Source organism: Cibotium barometz, chromosome 34 (assembly GCF_041138505.1).
Source record: "Cibotium barometz isolate CiBa-2024 chromosome 34, ASM4113850v1, whole genome shotgun sequence".
Taxonomy (NCBI): domain Eukaryota; kingdom Viridiplantae; phylum Streptophyta; class Polypodiopsida; order Cyatheales; family Cibotiaceae; genus Cibotium; species Cibotium barometz.
This window is the reverse complement of record NC_141079.1, coordinates 34,169,359-34,189,359: the sequence shown is the minus strand read 5'-3', so window position 1 is coordinate 34,189,359 and position 20,001 is coordinate 34,169,359. Positions and strand designations below refer to the sequence as shown.

General features: G+C 47.8%; 1 protein-coding gene across 8 annotated transcripts in view; it reads right to left on the bottom strand.

Annotated features, from left to right (window-relative positions):
- The window catches only part of LOC147618950 (pentatricopeptide repeat-containing protein At5g27110-like), a 52,736-nt gene extending 34,704 nt beyond the window's left edge, over positions 1-18,032 (bottom strand). For 4 of the 8 annotated variants that reach the window (XM_086774145.1, XM_086774149.1, XM_086774146.1 and 1 more), the window contains exons 1-2: positions 17,205-18,032; positions 16,869-17,074 (exon numbers count right to left, since the gene is read on the bottom strand). The gene's annotated coding sequence lies outside the window, so the exon portion shown is untranslated. The remainder of the gene's footprint in view (positions 1-16,868; positions 17,075-17,204) is intronic. The other 4 variants (XM_086774147.1, XM_086774152.1, XM_086774150.1 and 1 more) reach the window with 1 other exon arrangement.
- Between the last annotated feature and the right edge of the window lie 1,969 nt (positions 18,033-20,001).

Below are 20,001 nucleotides of genomic sequence, written 5' to 3'. Positions count from 1 at the left end.
CCCCCAAGCAGCAAAGCACCACCATTGATGCAAGAGAGTGGCAGACCACTCGCCCAAGACAGAGCCACCAGCCGACTTCCAGAACTGAGCAGCGCCGCCGAGCACACCAAGCTAGTAGGGCACAGGAGGATATGGTTTCATCAAAGAACTGTTTCGAGCATTCATCTCAGCAACCCCCCGACAATGATGGGTGCCTCCTCCCCAACCGTCGTCTTCAACTCCCCGCTCGATAGCTTTCTCTGACCCGATTCCTTCAAAGCCCCCTCTCCCCCCTCCTTCCACCTCTCCGGAGCATTCCCGCCGCCCTCCGACTGTGCCAGACCCGGAGCGGAGGCAACCGGCAAGTTCAATCCACCGCTTGATTCATCGTTCCTCAGAGCTAGTTAAGATGACCATCGCCACCTCTCCGGCAAGGGCTCTCCCGCCAAAGTCTCCAGGCGCCCCCCACCCCCCTCCCTAGGTTATGGGACAGCCAATGGATTAAAATTTCTTCCGATGTCACCCCATCAAAGGAACTGGTATTTGCAAGGAGTCGGTGGCTCCCATTCGGATTTGTGTGGTGTTTCATCATTCCAAGCCCTCCACGCCAAAGTGGCCCAATGATCTTCTCCTTCCCCTTGAGTGCAACACCGGGGATGGAATGGGATATGGAGTCAGTGTCTACCGCCATCCAGGGACACACAATCAAGCTCTCTCATCATTTGCATGATCTACAGTGTACACATCATCAACATGCTTTCCCATCTTTGGCCTTTGGCTCGGATGGAGTTGCTCGGGCCACAAAGATCAAGATGGGGAGGTGGTGTCCTCCAGCTTGGAGGTGCTGCTTTTTGTGTTACTTCATATCTCAATAGCAGTACCAATACAGATACCTGCATTGTCACATGTGGAAGCTCTAGGAGTCTTCTTTCAGCCCTAAACACCATCTTGGAACATGCTTGATGCGAAACAAATACAGCATATAGAGAGAAGAGAGAAGAGAGAAGAGAGAAGAGAGAGAGAGAGAGCTGAGTTTCAGCATATTCTGTAGTACAAAAAGATGTACATTCTTGGCCAGCCAAGGGCTGCCATCAAAAGATGTACTTCACCTAGTCTAATCCTAAATCTATGACTCAGCCAACTAGTAGACTGAATGAATGACAAGGAGTAAAGCCTAGCCTATTTATAGACCATGAAGACCTTGGTGGGCTAGCAGACCTACTGTTTGCCAGGTCCCCTGGACAAAGCCCCCAATCTGCTGCAATCGACAAAGATATCTCCTTTCAAAGGCATGGCGTCCTTAGAGGAGAGCTTCATAGAACAACAATTGGAGGACCCATTGATATTCTCTTCCTTTAGGAACACATCTTTCAGAGGGGCGTACCCGCCACTGCGGGAAGATTCTACCAGGTAGGAGTCACTCTCTAGTCTCCCTCTTTTGGCCCTTCCAGGACGCAAGGGGAAGTTTGTATTTCTGTCAGCGAGCAGCTATTGGTTCATTCACACCTGAGGCTTTCGCAGGTGAGAAAAAGGAGAGGACCCATAATGTGGTTAACTGTTACGACCCTGTGTTTTTCTCTGGACAGTATGCAGGTGTGCACGGGGACATGGTGGACAGTGTGAATGGCATCAGGTTGGAGTCAAAAAGGGAGCCCATGTGTGGACAACCCTAAGTGTGAAGGGGGCCAAGTGAATAAAAGTCTTCTCTCATAACCCATGGGGACAAAGGGGTTTGGAGGGGACAAAGGTTTAAAAGCCCTTAAAAATAAAAGAAACCCTTTTAGGGGATAATCGTGGCCTTATGCTTTTCTTAGAGGGAGTCGAGCTGCAGTTTTCCAGTTGCATGTGCTTTTTGGGAGAAAATAGGGCTGGTCGCCTGAAGATACATGGGCTGGCTTTTTCGTTGGAAAGCAGGCTGCTTGGCTGGGCGCACAGAACTGCATGCTGAACTCTCTCTCATGCTCGTGTGAAGGGCGGGGCAGGAGATATAGAGGCTACAGGTGACTGGCTGGTTCTCTTCTTGGATACACAGTTCGGCTGCAGCATCTGTGAGCAGGTACAGCTGCAGGAGAAGGAGGCGGACTGGTCAGCAGGGACTTTCCCTTGCAGGCGGCTGTAGGACAGCAGGCGCACAGAGCTGGGCGTGCTCTCTCTCTTTCCCTTGCCAACAGATGGGCTGGACTGCAGGCTTTTCCCATGCTTCTCTCTCTGTTTTTCTCTTTCTCGTGGAAGACAGTGGACAGCAGGAGGAGTAAGTGGAAGGCGGTGGACTGTTACTGTGTAGAGACAGCTGGCTACTGTTTATTTTCCCTTCTCTTAGTCTCTCTTTTCACTGGCTCAAGACTGTTCCAGAGTGGTTCTCTCTAGCCCTTTGTGAGAGAAAGGGTTTGGCAGTTCAGAGGGTGGAAACAGGACTGTTTATGGGCTGTTTTTGCTTGGCTGCAAATTCAGCTATGTACTTGGGTTTTTGGCTTTAAGTACGGGTCACTTGATTATGTTTCTTGGCAGGGGAGTGAAGCAAGCTCGCATGGCTGCGTGCTCATGGAGCAGATTGTTTTCTTCCTGCTAGAAAGGAACAGAGGGACCTACAGTTATGGGCATCTCTATGTTTCCAGATGTTTCATGAGGGAACAGGTAACTAGATGTATGCCGTTGTTGGTACTGTTGTTGAATGGTGCCATGAATGGTTCTGTATGGAAACAGGACAGAAGTTTCAAAGGGAAACAGGCCTAAGGATTTCATGTGGAAACAGGTCGTATGTTTCTCGAGGAAACATGTTTTTGGGTTTCTCCAGGAGATAGGTCACATGCAGGCAGAAGGTACAGGACTGGACACATGTTTGGTACAGCCTTGCTACTGATTGGGTAGGGGACAGGGAATCCATGACAGAGATGGATAGTACCCCTTGGAAGGTAGAGAGGGTTTGTACAGGTGTGTCAACTGTATGGTATGCTGTGCTGTGATACGAGTTCTCTTTTGAGAGACAGTTTGGGAGTCTGTGTTGTGATGCAGAAGCATTGGATGTGTCAGGGTGTGATGCTGTTCATAGTGTGAGAGGCTATGGATGGTTGTGGCAGCCTTGATCATGGGAGAAAGCTTTTGTATGCAGACTCAATGTGAGAGAGTCTTTCGATGTGAACAATGGCTGGACTTGTTTGTGGATGCCGAGTGGACAAGAAGCCATGATGCAGGTTCTTTGCAGGCTTCAGGGGTTCTACTGTGACGGCTGAGTTTCCAGCCTTATATTGTAATCAAAGCTCTTATAATCAATTAAAGAAATACCGCAAGGGGCGTCACTGCGATTTGGGGCCAATCGGTGTCCATGTACTGTTGTAGGAGCACTCTAGCTCCCCTTGTTTGTTTTCCTTTTCTAGGTCCTCAATGGCGTTGAAGTGTTTTATGTGCGAGTGTTTGTTTCACCGCCCGTCAGGCCGGTTTCAAGGTTTCGTTTGCCGGGACATCGTCGACTTTCTCAAGGAGGCGAGTCCGTGGTTGCTTTGGTCGGGGGACAATCGCCAACTTTCCTAAGGGGGCGAGCTCTTGGTTGTCTCATGAGAGTCACATCAAAAGCTTCAACATGAGGAAAGTGAAAAAGAAGTGCAGGACACAGTGCAGGATTTTGTGTCTTTGCCTTTATGAGGTGAAGAGCAAGAGCTGAAGATGAAGTTCAAGAGAAAAGACACCAAGGACAAGAAGTAGTCGGCCAGGAACAAGAAGCAGTTGAAGTGTTATGGTGCATGAGATGCGTTGAAGGCTATGGTTTTCGACAGTTTGTCACCGGTGGTATCTTCATAGAGGCTTCATGGGTTCGGAAGACAGTTTCTTTCTATGTTTAGCAGTGGTGATCTACTATGCTTCATCGAGGACTTGTGCTTACCACTTGGGTGAAGTGCAAGCAGGTTTTGGGTGCCTGAGGATGTATCAGATGAGGCTCAGATGGAAGTGGAGGAACTTGACGAGGTTCTTCTTCCTGAGCATATACTGGCACATAAGGAAAGAAAGGTACAGGGTAAGGTTTCTCATCGCTATCCTGTGAAGTTCAAGAGCTGTTCACTGATGGATACGAAGTGGATGGAGGAGGTTCACTGATGGATGCGAAGTGGATGGAGGAGGGTGACTTAGCAGATTCACCTCAGGATTTGCAGCTTTATCTTGATGCCTTTGAGTTGGAGTCGACTCTTGTTACGGCTCATTCAGGTTCAGCAGAGCATAGGTCTGGAGCATTGCCTGATGCTCAAGAGAGGGGTAGCACCTCCGCTCCCTTGTTACAGACAGGCTCAGTTGTCATCTAGGAGTCGCTTGGTGACATCTTTGTATTCACGCGAAGGTACTGAGGCTGACAGTACATCTGCTTCTGGGACTTCTATGATCTTGTGTTCTAGACACATGAGATGGTAAAGTTGGGTATGGTTCACAGTCGGCCGCACCTTGAACTATAACTGCAACTATGGATAACTCTATGGAGGGCATAAGTCTTGCGAGCAGTCCTAGAGTTGGTTTGGTTCATATATGGATCGAACTCTATTTGTGCATGTATGCATACACTTTTTGAAGTAGAGGTATTTTTGTATTCTGGTGCCATTGGATCCTGGTACCATTGAGAATACATTGGGAAATACTCTGCATTGTGTCGTGTGCTGCATGTATGTTGGTATGATACATCAAGTGCTTTATTATGTTCATGGGTGTGACTCCTGCGGGATGGCCATGAGACATATGTGGGAAGTACTTAGTGGATGTAGTGTTTGGATGCATTGAGTGCTTTCATATGCTCATGTTGTACCATCAGTCGTGGGTCCTACGGGATGCCCATGGGCGTAAGGCTTGCGAGCAGCCCTTAGACTGTTACTTTAGAGTAGGTAGAGCATTTAGAGGAGCATATTGTTTGCGAATGCATATATGTGTCATGCATATGTTTGTCATATGTAGAATGATGCATGATTTTGTTTTTGGCTAACACCGTTAACGTGTTTCCATTTGATTTTAGACTTTTGCTGTAGGTTCTGAAGGAACAAGCAAGAGGTGTTTGTCACTTTGGAGTGACAGTATGGCCTATTGTGCAGGATGATTGTTTTATCACCCAGATGCATTGGAGGGCCATTGTTTTTGCCATATGGGGAGTCTTTGCTCATAAGATGCCTTACTGTGCCATTGAGTGCAATCGAGGACGCTTGCCATTTTTCAAGAGGGGGGTATGTTACGACCCTGTGTTTTTCTCTGGACAGTATGCAGGTGTGCACGGGGACATGGTGGACAGTGTGAATGGCATCAGGTTGGAGTCAAAAAGGGAGCCCATGTGTGGACAACCCCAAGTGTGAAGGGGGCCAAGTGAAAAAAAGTCTTCTCTCATAACCCATGGGGACAAAGGGGTTTGGAGGGGACAAAGGTTTAAAAGCCCTTAAAAATAAAAGAAACCCTTTTAGGGGATAATCGTGGCCTTATGCTTTTCTTAGAGGGAGTCGAGCTGCAGTTTTCCAGTTGCATGTGCTTTTGGGAGAAAATAGGGCTGGTCGCCTGAAGATACATGGGCTGGCTTTTTCGTTGGAAAGCAGGCTGCTTGGCTGGGCGCACAGAACTGCATGCTGAACTCTCTCTCATGCTCGTGTGAAGGGCGGGGCAGGAGATATAGAGGCTACAGGTGACTGGCTGGTTCTCTTCTTGGATACACAGTTCGGCTGCAGCATCTGTGAGCAGGTACAGCTGCAGGAGAAGGAGGCGGACTGGTCAGCAGGGACTTTCCCTTGCAGGCGGCTGTAGGACAGCAGGCGCACAGAGCTGGGCGTGCTCTCTCTCTTTCCCTTGCCAACAGATGGGCTGGACTGCAGGCTTTTCCCATGCTTCTCTCTCTGTTTTTCTCTTTCTCGTGGAAGACAGTGGACAGCAGGAGGAGTAAGTGGAAGGCGGTGGACTGTTACTGTGTAGAGACAGCTGGCTACTGTTTATTTTCCCTTCTCTTAGTCTCTCTTTTCACTGGCTCAAGACTGTTCCAGAGTGGTTCTCTCTAGCCCTTTGTGAGAGAAAGGGTTTGGCAGTTCAGAGGGTGGAAACAGGACTGTTTATGGGCTGTTTTTGCTTGGCTGCAAATTCAGCTATGTACTTGGGTTTTTGGCTTTAAGTACGGGTCACTTGATTATGTTTCTTGGCAGGGGAGTGAAGCAAGCTCGCATGGCTGCGTGCTCATGGAGCAGATTGTTTTCTTCCTGCTAGAAAGGAACAGAGGGACCTACAGTTATGGGCATCTCTATGTTTCCAGATGTTTCATGAGGGAACAGGTAACTAGATGTATGCCGTTGTTGGTGCTGTTGTTGAATGGTGCCATGAATGGTTCTGTATGGAAACAGGACAGAAGTTTCAAAGGGAAACAGGCCTAAGGGTTTCATGTGGAAACAGGTCGTAGGTTTCTCGAGGAAACATGTTTTTGGGTTTCTCCAGGAGATAGGTCATGTGCAGGCAGAAGGTACAGGACTGGACACATGTTTGGTACAGCCTTGCTACTGATTGGGTAGGGGACAGGGAATCCATGACAGAGATGGATAGTACCCCTTGGAAGGTAGAGAGGGTTTGTACAGGTGTGTCAACTGTATGGTATGCTGTGCTGTGATACGAGTTCTCTTTTGAGAGACAGTTTGGGAGTCTGTGTTGTGATGCAGAAGCATTGGATGTGTCAGGGTGTGATGCTGTTCATAGTGTGAGAGGCTATGGATGGTTGTGGCAGCCTTGATCATGGGAGAAAGCTTCTGTATGCAAACTCAATGTGAGAGAGTCTTTCGATGTGAACAATGGCTGGAATTGTTTGTGGATGCCGAGTGGACAAGAAGCCATGATGCAGGTTCTTTGTAGGCTTCAGGGGTTCTACTGTGACGGCTGAGTTTCCAGCCTTATATTGTAATCAAAGCTCTTATAATCAATTAAAGAAATACCGCAAGGGACGCCACTGCGATTTGGGGCCAATCGGTGTCCGTGTACTGTTGGTAGGAGCACTCTAGCTCCCCTTGTTTGTTTTCCTTTTCTAGGTCCTCAATGGCGTTGAAGTGTTTTATGTGCGAGTGTTTGTTTCACCGCCCGTCAGGCCGGTTTACATTAACTCTTGGCTCAACTGCTAGAACATACACTTTGAGTTTCACTCATTCTCAAAAGCTCGGAAGATTCAAATGGTTAAGGGTCTCCTGAAGGAGAAAGCCCTGACATGGAGGAGAGAACTCAAGAATAAACCAAGTACTTGGGCAGAGTTTGAGAGTGTTTCGCGATGAGTTTCTCTAGGTGGAGGAATAGTGGCCAAGTTTACGAACTTGGACATGAGAAACGTGTCTTTTGACACGTACTTATAGAGATTCAGAGAGTTGCAGCCTCGACCAACACACATGGATGTCACAATGTTGTGGGTTTTTTATCCATGGGTAGGCACAAGAACACAAGCTCCAAGCAAAGCACAACCATAGCAAGACACTAGAGGATACCATCCAGTACGCTAGGATTTATGAAGAGATGATGGCCGGCCATACGCATAAGAATGTCTCTAAGAAACCTCAAACAATAGAAACCTCTGAGCAACCTTCCAAGCATAAATGAAAGTTTTAAGTTTGAGAAGGATCCACAGAACCAAACCCAGTCTTCAAGTGAACCCAATCTAAAGAAGGATCAGAAGCATCAGCAAATCCTCCAAAACATTAGGAAGGATTGGTGTTTCTCTTGTGGTCACAAGGTGTCACATGCCGACACCCTGGGAGTCTTCTTTCAGCCCTAAACACCTTCCTGAAACATGCTGATGCAAAATTCAAGCAAAAGATGGAGAGAAGAGTGAGAGAGAGCTGAGTTTCAGTATATTCATAATGTACAAAAAGGAAGTACAATATGGCTAGCGATAGGCTACCCCATAATACCTAGTCTATGACTCAGCTCACAGAGGAATTGAATGGTTAACAATGATCTTGGCTGAGCCTTTTTATATGCTCTACACATGCAAGAGACCAGGCCGACCTACTATCGGCCAACAGATAAATCCACCCACCAGAACCTGCTGTTCATAATCCCTATCGGCCGACTACAGTAGCTATAGGCCAACAACCTTATAGTTTTTATGGGGGTTCTCCTACCCACTCTTGAGCCTGGCTCATGCCCTAAACTTCTATTTATTCTGTTGCCCTTCAAGGATTAGCTAAGAGATAAGCATGTCCATGTCATGCACATGACATCCCCTTCTACTAAACTTGATGACAAGATTTCAACTTCTGACCCTGTATGACTGTCATCGTCCCCTTGTCTCCTCATGGACTCCCAAACTTGTCATCCTTCCATTCCTAGCATCCTTTTCATTGAAAACCCTGCCCGGTCTCCAATTCCACTCCAAATCTAATGAAGATCTGTGCATCTGTTCCACCTTGTCCCCTTGCCTTTTTGCCCTGTCACTGAACACTTTCTTTGGTCTTCTTTTCCTGAGTATTGAGTCTAGCACTCTTACTCCACCCCTTGGAGGATCATCCTCCCTTGGAACCGTTGCGGGTGCCATCCGACTCACAAGACTACCATTTCCATTGGGTGTTGTGGAACACCACCAACCAACATCATAGGAACTTCTTCCATGTCTTGTGTTACTCTCCTTGGACTGTGCACCTCATCTGGGACTGAATCAGTGTTCCTTGTTAAGCCTGATGCTAATACAATGTTGCCTGGTCACCATACCACCAAAAGATCAAGACACATGCAATGGTTTCATCTATGTGCGGTGTAGTAAGGGTGGGTGGGACATGGGCAGCAAAACAATATCTAAGAACGAGCCTGAAGCTCTGGGAGTCTTCTTTCAGCCCTAAACACCTTCCTGGAACATGCTGATGCAAAACACAAGCAAAGATGGAGAGAAAAGAGAGAGAGAGAGAGAGAGAGAGAGAGAGAGCTGAGTTTCAGTCATAGTTGTCTCCGTACAACGTACGATGGCATATTGTACAAAATACCGTACAGTACGATACCATATAAACTTGTATGAATTTTTTCAAGAAAAAAAAACATTTTGAAAAAAAATATTTTTTCAAAAAAAATATTTTTTTTGGGAGTAATGGTCTTGCTTTTGCTTGCTTTTGCTTGTCTATGGCTGTTTGAGCTTCCTCTATACTAAGATGCTTCCCTCCTTTTTAAAATACTCCAATACTCGAAATTGGAAATACCTAAGTTTTATAAGTAATTTTTTAAAACACCGTATTTCATCGTATGATACTCTACACGTGCAAGAGCCTTGGTCAACCTGCTATCGGCCAGCAAGATAAATCTGTTGTCCATAATCCCTGTCGGCCAGCTATAGTAGCTACATGCTGACAGCCTTCTAGTTTTTCCGAGGGTTCTCTTTCCCACTCTTGAGCCTCGCTCATGTTCTATTTATTCTACTACCCTTGAGGGACTAGCAAAGAGATAAGCATGTACATGTCATGCACATGACAAAAGTGCTCGCATCTGTTCCCCTTATTGTGCCATGACGCACATAAATTCCTGGAACATGGCATTTGTATCACCACTGATGACGTAACTATCAAAGAAACAGTTTCTGTAGGGGCCTGGTGTTCTCTCATCGTTAGAATTCGCCATAGTGGGAGTGGTCGAGTTTTTCCCTAACCGCAAATAAAACCATCCACTATGTGTGTGGAAGACGTTTCCGATCGCTTCCGGAGGCTGTAACCCAACTGTCCTTCAAGGGATAGAAGTAACACCGGAAGAGCGAAAAAAAAAACTTCGGCTGCTAGATGAATCCATCCTCAGTGAGTGTGAGGAAGTGATCTCTGTAGAAGTGCATCTTCGTGGGGAGCTCCGGAGGTGTGATCCATGTGCAATGGGTGTAGAGGCAGAGAAGATCTAACCAGATAACCCGGTTGGTATCCTCGTGAGACAGCCAGAGAAAAGGGGAGTCCAAACTGTACTAAAGGGGGGGTAGGCGGTCCATGCAGAGCCCATATACTGAGAACCAAGTGGAAACTAGTGCATAACATACTCCAGAGTGGCCCTCGAGTGCTAGCTATCTGGAAGACTCCAGGGCAAGCCTCAGGTACCTGTGGGGATCCATGTGACTAATGAGATGGAGGTATGTGACTATCTAGAAGAGTGCATCCACTACCATTGGGGCTGCAGCAAACTTTGCCTGGATAATCTGGTGTGGGACTGATGGTTTGCTGCGGATCATACAGGAGAACATCATGACCTGGGGCCTCTCAACTCGCTGCCAATCCTCATCGGATAAATCTGGCCCGCAGAAGGCTGCTCCATACATCAAGGCTGGTGTGACGAGGGTGTCGAAAAACCAGCCCTTCATCCTGGGCTCCTGGAAATGTGCCTGGAAGCATTGCCGCTCAAGTAAGCTCAAGGCTGCATATCCTCGTGTCACTTTGGCATGTGCTACGGGAACTATGGTAAAGCGTGGGCCACTGAAAGTGACACCAAGGTAGACATAGGATGAGACAATCTCCACAGGATCCCCTCTATATGTGAAGCTCAATCTGGATGTGAAGGGGCGAGAGGTATTGAAGACCATTACCTTGGTTTTACCAAGGTTAACAGAGAGGTCCCGCTGAGTGCAAAAGTCATGTAAGGCATCCAACTGTCTCTGAAGCCCCTTGGCTAAGTTTGAGAGGAGGACGATGTCATCTGCATAAAGTAGTATGGGGATCAATATGCCTGCTAGTGTGGGACCAGCCCCGCCACATCCTAGGGGTACAATAGGTTCCACATCCTGGAGTTGGCGGTAGATGTGGTTGGAGTAAACAAGGTCAAGCTCGTGATCAAAAAGGACCTAAGTGTAATGTGAGATGGGGGGTGGTGGTGGAGGGACGGGTGGTGTGCAGGTAAGAGTGAAAGAGAGGTAGGCATGGTCAGCTTCAAAAGGGGGTGGTAGGATGGAGAAGTCGGGGAGAAGGTGTGCCAAAGCCGGAGATCCCATAAGGTAGTCCACGGTGCTAGTACCTCCTGAGTGAGGGAAGGAGGCGAGGGTGCCGGAGGAGGGCCATTGGGACATCCCGTTATAAATAACAAGACCATGTGCAGCTCCCAGCTCTAAGAAATATCTCCCATACATTGTGACCTCCTCACGGTCTTGTGATGATCGCTGCAGCCCTGTGTCAGTGATGTCTGAAACCAATCCCGTCAAGTGGGAATAGACTCCGTTGGACACCACAACATAAATATCACAATATAAATGGACAACTCAATAACAACTGAAAACTGAAATGAAATGAAATGATGATCAATGGACACCAGCACTGGGGCCAAAACGGGCCGACCCCCCCCCCTCAATATATGATATATTATTGGGAGTATTTAAGTGATACAATGCTCCATGGGTTCAATGAACCAGATGATGTCCATGTACAGCTGAGATGAATACAGTTACCAAACAAAAGACTTGAAGTAGATGTTCGAAGGAGAGCGATCCACTTGAAGAAGTCTAGTCTCTACGGTCCTGTGCCTTCACTGGGATCCGCAGAGAGCACCCCACTGGTGTTCCAGGACCACGCACAAACAGGCGCTCCCGTACTAACGCCTGGCTCTCCTGATCTCGACACCCATGGACCGTGGTTCTCCAGAAGCTTGGACTACCCGGCACCGAACGGGTGTTAGCAGCAAAGAGTATCCCTTGTAAGATTTACACCAAAGACCTTTGATTAAATCTCAATCCACTTACCTTGTAAAATAATGGATATGGCCTTCAGAAGTACTAGGCACCCACGTATGAAAGGAGAAGTCTCTATTATTGCTGTTGCTGCCAGCCCGCAAGTGAGAGAGTCGCCTGTAGCTCACTAGTGGGAGAACAAGTATCGGAGGCGCCTTAGTGCAGCTGCATAGGGGCTAGAGAAGGACACCTGGGCACAGCCGCCTGCGGACAAAAGGAGGGCCTGTGCGCAGCCGTCTGCAAGCAAGAGAGGGTGGCGCGCATGGGCGCAGTCGCCTGCTGGCAAGAGAGGTGAAACCTGTGCGTAGCCGCCTACAAGGTAAAGAAGAAGGTCGACGCCTGGGCACAGCCGCCTGCTGGCAAGAGAGGTGAAACCTGTGCACAACCGCCTGCAAGGTAAAGAAGAAGGCTGACGCCTGGCCACAGCCGCCTGGTGGCAAGAGAGGTGAAACCTGTGCGTAGCCGCCTGCAAGGTAAAGAAGAAGGTTCACGCCTGGGCACAGCCGCCTGCAGGCAAGAGAGAAGAAGGGTCGCCTCGGAGCAAGCGCAGGAAGAGTCGCCTGCAGGTAAGCGTAGAGAGAGAGAGAGTCGCCTGGGCAAAGGTGGCCGAGCCACGTACAGCTGGCCGACTCTCCCTTTGCATGGGGGCGGCCAGTTTAAAGGCTTCTAAGGGAGGGTGGTTAGGTGACCATGCACCCACCATCACACACGGTTAAGGGAGAGCTTCTCTCCCCACCATGGCCCCAGTGTGGGTGCCCACCCTAGAAAAAGGACACCATGAAGTATTGGGGAGGCCGCCCACTCATTAATGGGTGTGAACCTGCAACCTTATAAAAACAAAGGTTAGAAATAATGCCATAAAATAAACAAATGGAATACACTTACCACCTGTTCACACGCAACAAAACTCGTCAGAAGACAAAGCAAACTTCACGACTCACTGGCAGGTGTCCCCGCTCAGTAAGTGGCACGTCAAACAGGCAAACACAAGAATACAAGTCACGCGAAGACAGTTCCAGGCATGCAAACATGAATGCATGTGCAAACAGTATCATGGACATATCTCCCGTTCATGGAACAAGTACTAAACATTTCTGTCGGGCACAATGATGGCACGATAGAAAACATAAATCCCGGTCTTCCTATGGAGTGACAGCCCCATAGGTAAGACAGATCCAGGCACAAGCCTCCCTATGAAGTGACAGTCCTATAGGCAAGACACGGCACAAATACTGGCTCTTCCATGGCGTGACAATCCCATGGATAGAACACAGTCCAGGTCATACACGGGTGGCACCAGTCTGGCTCCCATCCATACGACACCATCCTGCTAACACACGGGTGGCACCAGTCTCTGGCTCCAGTCCATGTTATGCAAAATACTGGCCCCTTCATATAAGACACCGGCTTGGCCTCAAGTGAACGAGACACAAATCTGGAGATGGACCAAATGGTCGGCCAATTGGTGACAATGTCCAACTCCTGTAGTCTGATAGGGTCGTCTAGATCAAGTAGTGGGACCTGCTGACTTCCCATCCTCGCGTTGAAATCCCCGAGTAGGAGGACTTCCCCCAGCTATGAGAACTCCATGATATCCCCATATAATGGTAAGTACGGTGATTGGCCATGCTGTGCAGTGTAAGGAGAGTGGCGTGGTGCAAAATAACACACAACAATGTGGATGACTCTGTCACTGCTAAGCTGTAGTCGCACCCAAAGATACCATGCATCCTTGTCCTTTCGAACGATGCAGAGAGTCTATCGAAGATGGGATCTAAAAAGGATAGCTACCCCTCCAGAGCCACGTACTCCTGATGTGCGGGTCTCACCTCAGAAAGCTGACTCCCACTCATACCCGGCTATGTATGGTAAGCCCCTCTCAAGGCTCTGATGAGTCTCTATATAAAAAATGGCATCCCTGCCTGTGAGAATCTCGCTCAAGCCTCCCGGATTCGACCACAGCATGCCATTGCAGTTCCATACTGCCAACCTCAGGTGTTTGGTCTCATAGATCCCGCGTCCCTATTTGGGGCCGCACTCAGTGATAATGACCCTACCATCTATGTAGATAGCTCACTTGCCTGCTCTACGGACCTCATGGACTGTCACCATTGCCTCACGTCGTTGTGCCACCTGTGCTGGAGTGAGATCATCTCCCATGTACACCTGTGTGCCTTTGAGGGCAGCCCGCCTATCTAAGAAGGCATGTCTGCTGGTGGCATCAGGGAATCTAATGATGAGGGGCCACTCTCGTGTCATATCCTTGCCTGCCCTCCATGTATCTGCAAAGGGGGGGGCGATCCCGTCCACTCCTAGCATCTGGCAAAGCGTCATGGCATCCTCCTTGGGGGAAGCCCCTGCACTCGCCATGGAGGGCCCTATCCTTCCTGCATTTCTCCTCCTTGAGAGTCTCATGTATGATGCTCTGTGGGGGTTTGTGCTTCTTCACCACCTCCACCCAATCTTTCTTAGTGGTCTGCAGTTCTTCCCGCACCTTATCACTCGCAGCTTTCAACTGCTCCAAGTAAGTCCTTAGACCCTCCTGAATATTCAGTTCCCCTTCCTCCATTGTATGGTCCTTGACCGTAGCCTTTAGGGCTTCCATTTCTGCTCGGAGTTCCCCTATGATTGGGGTAGCCTCTGGCATTCCTGTTTGTTGCAGCTGGGTCTCTTTCAACATCTGAATCACCTCTTCCTGGTGGTTCACCTGTGCTGCCAATTCTTCAATCTTGTTGTTATTTCCCTGTATCTCCTTGCGGAGGCCTTCCAACTGTTTTTCATGTTGGTTCAGAACCCTGTCCACCAGCACCTTCTTTTGTTCGCCCAATAACTTCTTGGTGTTGTCCTCCACTGTCTTGATGTATGCCTCCAGCTCCGGTAGATTCATTGTGGCTATTTCCCCCTAGTTGCTGCCTTGGGGGCCTCAGCATGAGTGGGTAGGAAAAGGGACACGAACAGCCTGAACCGTGAACACAGTACGCACAGAGCAGAAAGAGAGGGCTGCACACGTGGCGGACAGGCGGACAGCCTGAACACAGTACGCACAGAGCAGAAAAGCGGCGCTGGAGCGAAGGGGAGAGAGAGGAGATGGCAACTGAGCAAGGGTGTTTTCTTGTGGCTGTTGTAGTGCGCGCGAGAGAGATGGCAGGGCAGGAGTGCGCGAGAGAGAGAGAGAGAGAGGGAGACCACTAGCGCGCAGCGCGAGCAGGGAGGGGGGCTTGCGCAATGTCACGCCATGGCGTGAGAGAGAGAGAGAGAGAGAGAGAGAGAGAAGAACAAAGACAAAGTACACCTAAAGGGCCCCCCCCCAAGGACTGGTCTATTTGCTTTATGAGAAAAAGACAAGTGACTTTCTATAAGTCCACCTTGGCTGTAAATCTGCAGCCTGTAGTGTCATGACTCTTGACCTTCAAGTTCACCATTGCTTAGAATTCCCTTGGCTGTCCTGGCCCTTGAAGCACTACTTCAGCACTTGTTGTGAACAATGAGATGGTGAAAACGCTTGACAAGCCTTGGCTTTTATAGGCACACCTGGCTGCTGGTCGGTTCGCTAAGGGAGTCGGCCTGCAGATTATTGCTCGACAACTTGTTTTCATATGCACCAAAGGAGGCGCCTTTTCATATGTGGCCACCCAACCGCTGGCCGCCTGTGGTATGGCTCCACAAGGATTTGGCCGACTGCTGTGAAGGCCCTAGAGGGCTGGCCGACTACATGCCCAGCCATCTTTGGCTGGCCACCTTGCTGCCCAGGCCTTCTAGGCCTGGTCGACAGCCTACCCATGCCTCCTAGAGGCTGTCCAACTGGGCCTATGCCCTATAAGGGCTGGCCAATAATGCTATGGGTTCTTTGTGGTCCAATGCCATGGCCCACGGGCTGCCCCACATGGGCTAAGTGTAGGGCAACATGGGTGAACCCATGGCCCTACACTCTATGCAATTATATGCTCCCTAGGTGCCCTTGCATCTGCCCGGAACACCTCTCATCATTCTAGAGGGTGACTCACAATGCGGACTGGCACTGCTCATGTGTAGGACTTGCACACCTGACCAAGACCATGTACAGGACTTGTACATTTGACCCTAGATGCTTAGAGTGGAACCCTAGCTCACTCGTCCCAGAATGGGGCTCACAAGGGACTAGTTACCACTCCAGGTCCTGCACCTGCTATACAGATATGTCCACATGGCATCCAAGTGCGGGATGCACGTGACAAAGGAGTCCCCTTATGCATCATTGTCTGAGAAGATCACAGCCATCTTGGGACTACGTGAAGTTCTCCTCATTGGGGACATCAATGCTAGGAACAAGAGTGAGCAGTCTCGGTTATATAGCTTTGAGGACCCTATCAAACTACAGGCACTTGACCAAGAGGGCACGGGATTACAGTGGGCTATCACTAGATATGGAAGGCACCTCTTGGAGTTGGGTTCTCAGCATGGTCTTGTTATTTATAACAGGATGGCACAGTGGCCCCTATCTAGCACACTAACAAGCTTTCCATATAGTGGAGGATTGAGCATAGTGGATTATATTATGGGACCCCCTGAGCTTGCTTCACTCATCTCCAGTTGACCATCCCCACATGCCTTCTTGGAGCCGACCACACCTACCTCCTCCTCCATTGCTTGTACACCACCCAGCCCATCGTCACCCCCACCCACCTCCCACTATACCAAAATCCACTTCACACACAAATGTGACCACATATATGCCAACAACATTGATCGTGGTTTGGTAGATATGGACCCATCAGTTCCCCTTGCCACCCTCACCTCCCAACTCACTGACACCATACATTCTGCAGCCATTGCCAGCTTTCCATACACCCCTTCCTCCAATGCTAAGCCTTGGACGGGTATCATGCCCCAGAATGGTTGGTATGATAACAAGTGCCGCACCACACGTGCTCGTCTCAAGCTACTAGTCAAATCCTCAAGCGTAATGCTCAAAGGATTAACCACTCTCACTCGCCTGCAAGAAACGAGCATATGTGATAAAGCAATACTGGGAGATATACACGAGGCCAGGCGGGGTTCAGGCAAAGAGTAAGCCTGAAGCTGTGCAACAGAATCATGTTTAGGGTCTATAATGACAAAAATCGACACTACTTTCTGCTTTCACTGCTCATCTGCATTGTAAAAAGCATCCTCAGAAATTTCAGATAGAAGATGCCAACATTAATCCTCAATTTTTTAGTGCTACCACGCTTCAACCCTTATAGATCAAGTACAATTTTGAAGCTACCTATCTTCTCAACAGCTTCTGCCAACTTTTGCAGTTCCTCCGGGCAGTCATCAGGACATGATGTGTAGGCAAAGTAAAAAAGTGTCCAATGTCCGGTCAAAGTTTTATCTGCTGTAACCACTTCTCCTTTGTGATTGAGTAGTTTAAAAGGTCCTCCACCGGTTGTCTTCCAATTGTTCAATGATCCTCAAACCAACTCAGGCTTCCTGGATGTTTGCAAATCAGGGGTCAATAAGTTGAAACCTATACTGCCTATAAAGAAGACAAGAACAAGCTAACTTCCCATGAAAGCATGTAAGAACAAAACCAAAAAAAATAAACTTCAAGTATAATTACCTTGTATGGGGCTCTTCATTTCCTCGCTATGATAGACAAAATATCCCCCTACAGTCATGATTACAGCTCCAAATCCCATCAACTGCATAGTAATCATTCATGGCTGTTTGTTTAAAAGAGTAACACAGTCCCCCTCTTAACCGAGGCACCAGCTATTTGACTTGAGTTTCCCCCAAAACCACAGTTATCAAGGGATCAAATGCTTAGAGACTAATTGATTGCATCCTTTGCCCCAATTAATGCGCATAAGTCTATCATCGATGCCAAAATGACAAAGTTTGATCATAAAACGAGCTGCAAAGCGCCCTGAGCAATGCCAGCTTGATTTCTCACTTCACAACGCTTCAAAGCGGCATCAACAATGGTAATAATTGCCCACACATGACTGACATTACACAAGCACTGCCCTCTTGTTGAGAATTCAAACCTCCATCCTGTACCTAAGGTGTACAAACAGCTCAGAAAAAACAAAAGGGTTTTACGGTTGCCATTGGCGCTGATCTTGAGCTTGAGGAGCTTCTTGGCGCAGTTAGAGGAAGGGTCGAAAGGGCATGCACGCTTCCTCGGCAGGACGCCACGGGCTGCATGAAGAACGAGGGCTCCTTTCTTGGTCGGTCTCCATTCTTGGGAGCTGGCTACATCATCCCAGACCCTCATGGCTGAGACGGAATTTTAAGTTTAAGGAACGACAAGTGGCCCTCTCCTGTTACAAACTAACCTCCACCTCCTCTTCCCTAACCTCCAAATTCCCAATTCCCGTGCAGTCGCATGATGGCACGCTTTGTGACAGCTTTGTGAAACTCTTTTTTAAGATGATATATAGAGAGAGAGGAGAAAAGAAAGTAAAACCAGGGCTCCGCTGGCTTTTTGGAAGTTCCCTCACTCTTTCCCCAAAACCTATGTCAACCAACCACATGTCTTCCTCTCCCAGCCTGCCACATGTAAGGCATGGGAATAGTGAAAATGAAAAGTAGGCCTGCCAAGTGTGGCATGGGAATAGTGAAAATGAAAAATAGGCCTGCCAAGTGTGGCATGGGAATAGTGAAAATGAAGAATAGGACCGAAAGTCTTTAAAAAATGCAAATCAACGAAGTTGCTTGTAAATATGGGTGCCAATTTTTTTTTAGATTAAATAGTTTTTGGTGAACCTTGCAACCTTGTGGTAGAGTCAATAACTTTAGGGTTTGAATAACCTTGCATGTGCAACAAGTGGATCGATCCTCTAGAATTTTCTAGGGTTTGCTTTTGCTAATATTTTTACCTTTCGCATCCGTTTCTCGCTAGGGTTTGCTTTTGTTAATATTTTTACCTTTCCATGTCCATTGCTCGTCTGGTTCGTGCTCTGGGCGTTCCACCTGTCTCTTCGATTTGCGTGCTTTCCTATGCCTACCTATTTCGATTGGCTGCTCTTAGCCTTCTTGACAGCAGGCACAAGTAAAGAACGATGTCTCTATGGTTCCTTTTAGTTAGTTTGGTGTCTTGTTTGAATGATGTCTCAAAACTTCTTGGTCCGGTTGTTTAGGTCGGTTTTGTTTGCAGATCTACTTGACCTATATATGTGCATGCTTTTTTTTCGATCTCCATGGCACGACCACACATATAACCATTAGATCGGGGGTCTATAGCAAGACCCCGAACAAGGGCCTCTACTCATAGTACGGTCCCTCTCAGTCGTGCGAATGACTTGCTACGTGTGCCTACTAAAAATCCCTCATTCGTAGGGAAAGAAAACGTAAATCTACAACTTGCTAGCGATTCTTCTCTTAGGGTACTGAAAAGAAAGCACAAAATATAGGTTCGTGGAAATACGTTCCTTGAATTTTTTGCATATTTCAGCATCTTTTTTATTTCTTTCTTTTGATGTTCCTTGCATTTTTTATTGCAGGTGTATCCGAGTCAGGGGATGCACCTTCCCAAGAGGAGACAGATCTCAAAAGTTCTAAAACCAAAGACGCTTAAGGATTTGGAACTTTCGATACACTCGATGTTGGAAATGTTGATCTTGACCTTTCTATGGGACACCCATATGTAGTTTTATCAAAAATGAGTGTAGCAAGGGGCTAGCTGCATTAGAGAGGGGTGGGACGATGAATCACCTGCATTGTTAAATGGTGTTTAAGACATGGGCATGTTCTCTCATTGTTGTAGGCAAAACATTGGGACACATGCAAGCCTAATGGCCACATCATTATGTGTCGTGCTCTGTGTCAAGTTAAGATGCATACTTTCGAGGCGATGCTTGGCTATTGTGTGAAGGACATGTACAAATTACATTTCAAAGTATTTGTCCACAATGTTTCTGCTGATGAGATAAATGAAACAAATTTGTGTATGCACAGTACATTCAAATTGATCTTAAAAGTCGAGTTTGCTTGACCTCTCTGAATATCTTTGAGAGGGCATCAGTGTTCATGGAGAACTTCATCCCGAATAGAATGTTGGCAACTCTTGGGGTGACTCTTCTCAAGATGATACAGTCTGGCAAGTTCTTCCCTTACGCATCTTGGGTTGTTCCATGCACGGGAAATGGCATGAGCTCAGCAAACAAGAGCCGTGTGGAAGTGCATGAAGGACCCTGCTAGTGTTGATTTGTCCAACATATGGAAGGTTTTTCATCAAGATAATTACATCGAAGAAGAACATGCACATTACTTTCTACATACATCCTAGAATAATAATGTGAAAGTTGAAGAAACGCATTGTGTGTTGGATCCAACTAACATCGAAGATCAAGAAGAAAAGATTCAAGAGTTTCTTTGTGCCGTGACCAAACAGGATCAGTAAATTCATGTTGCAC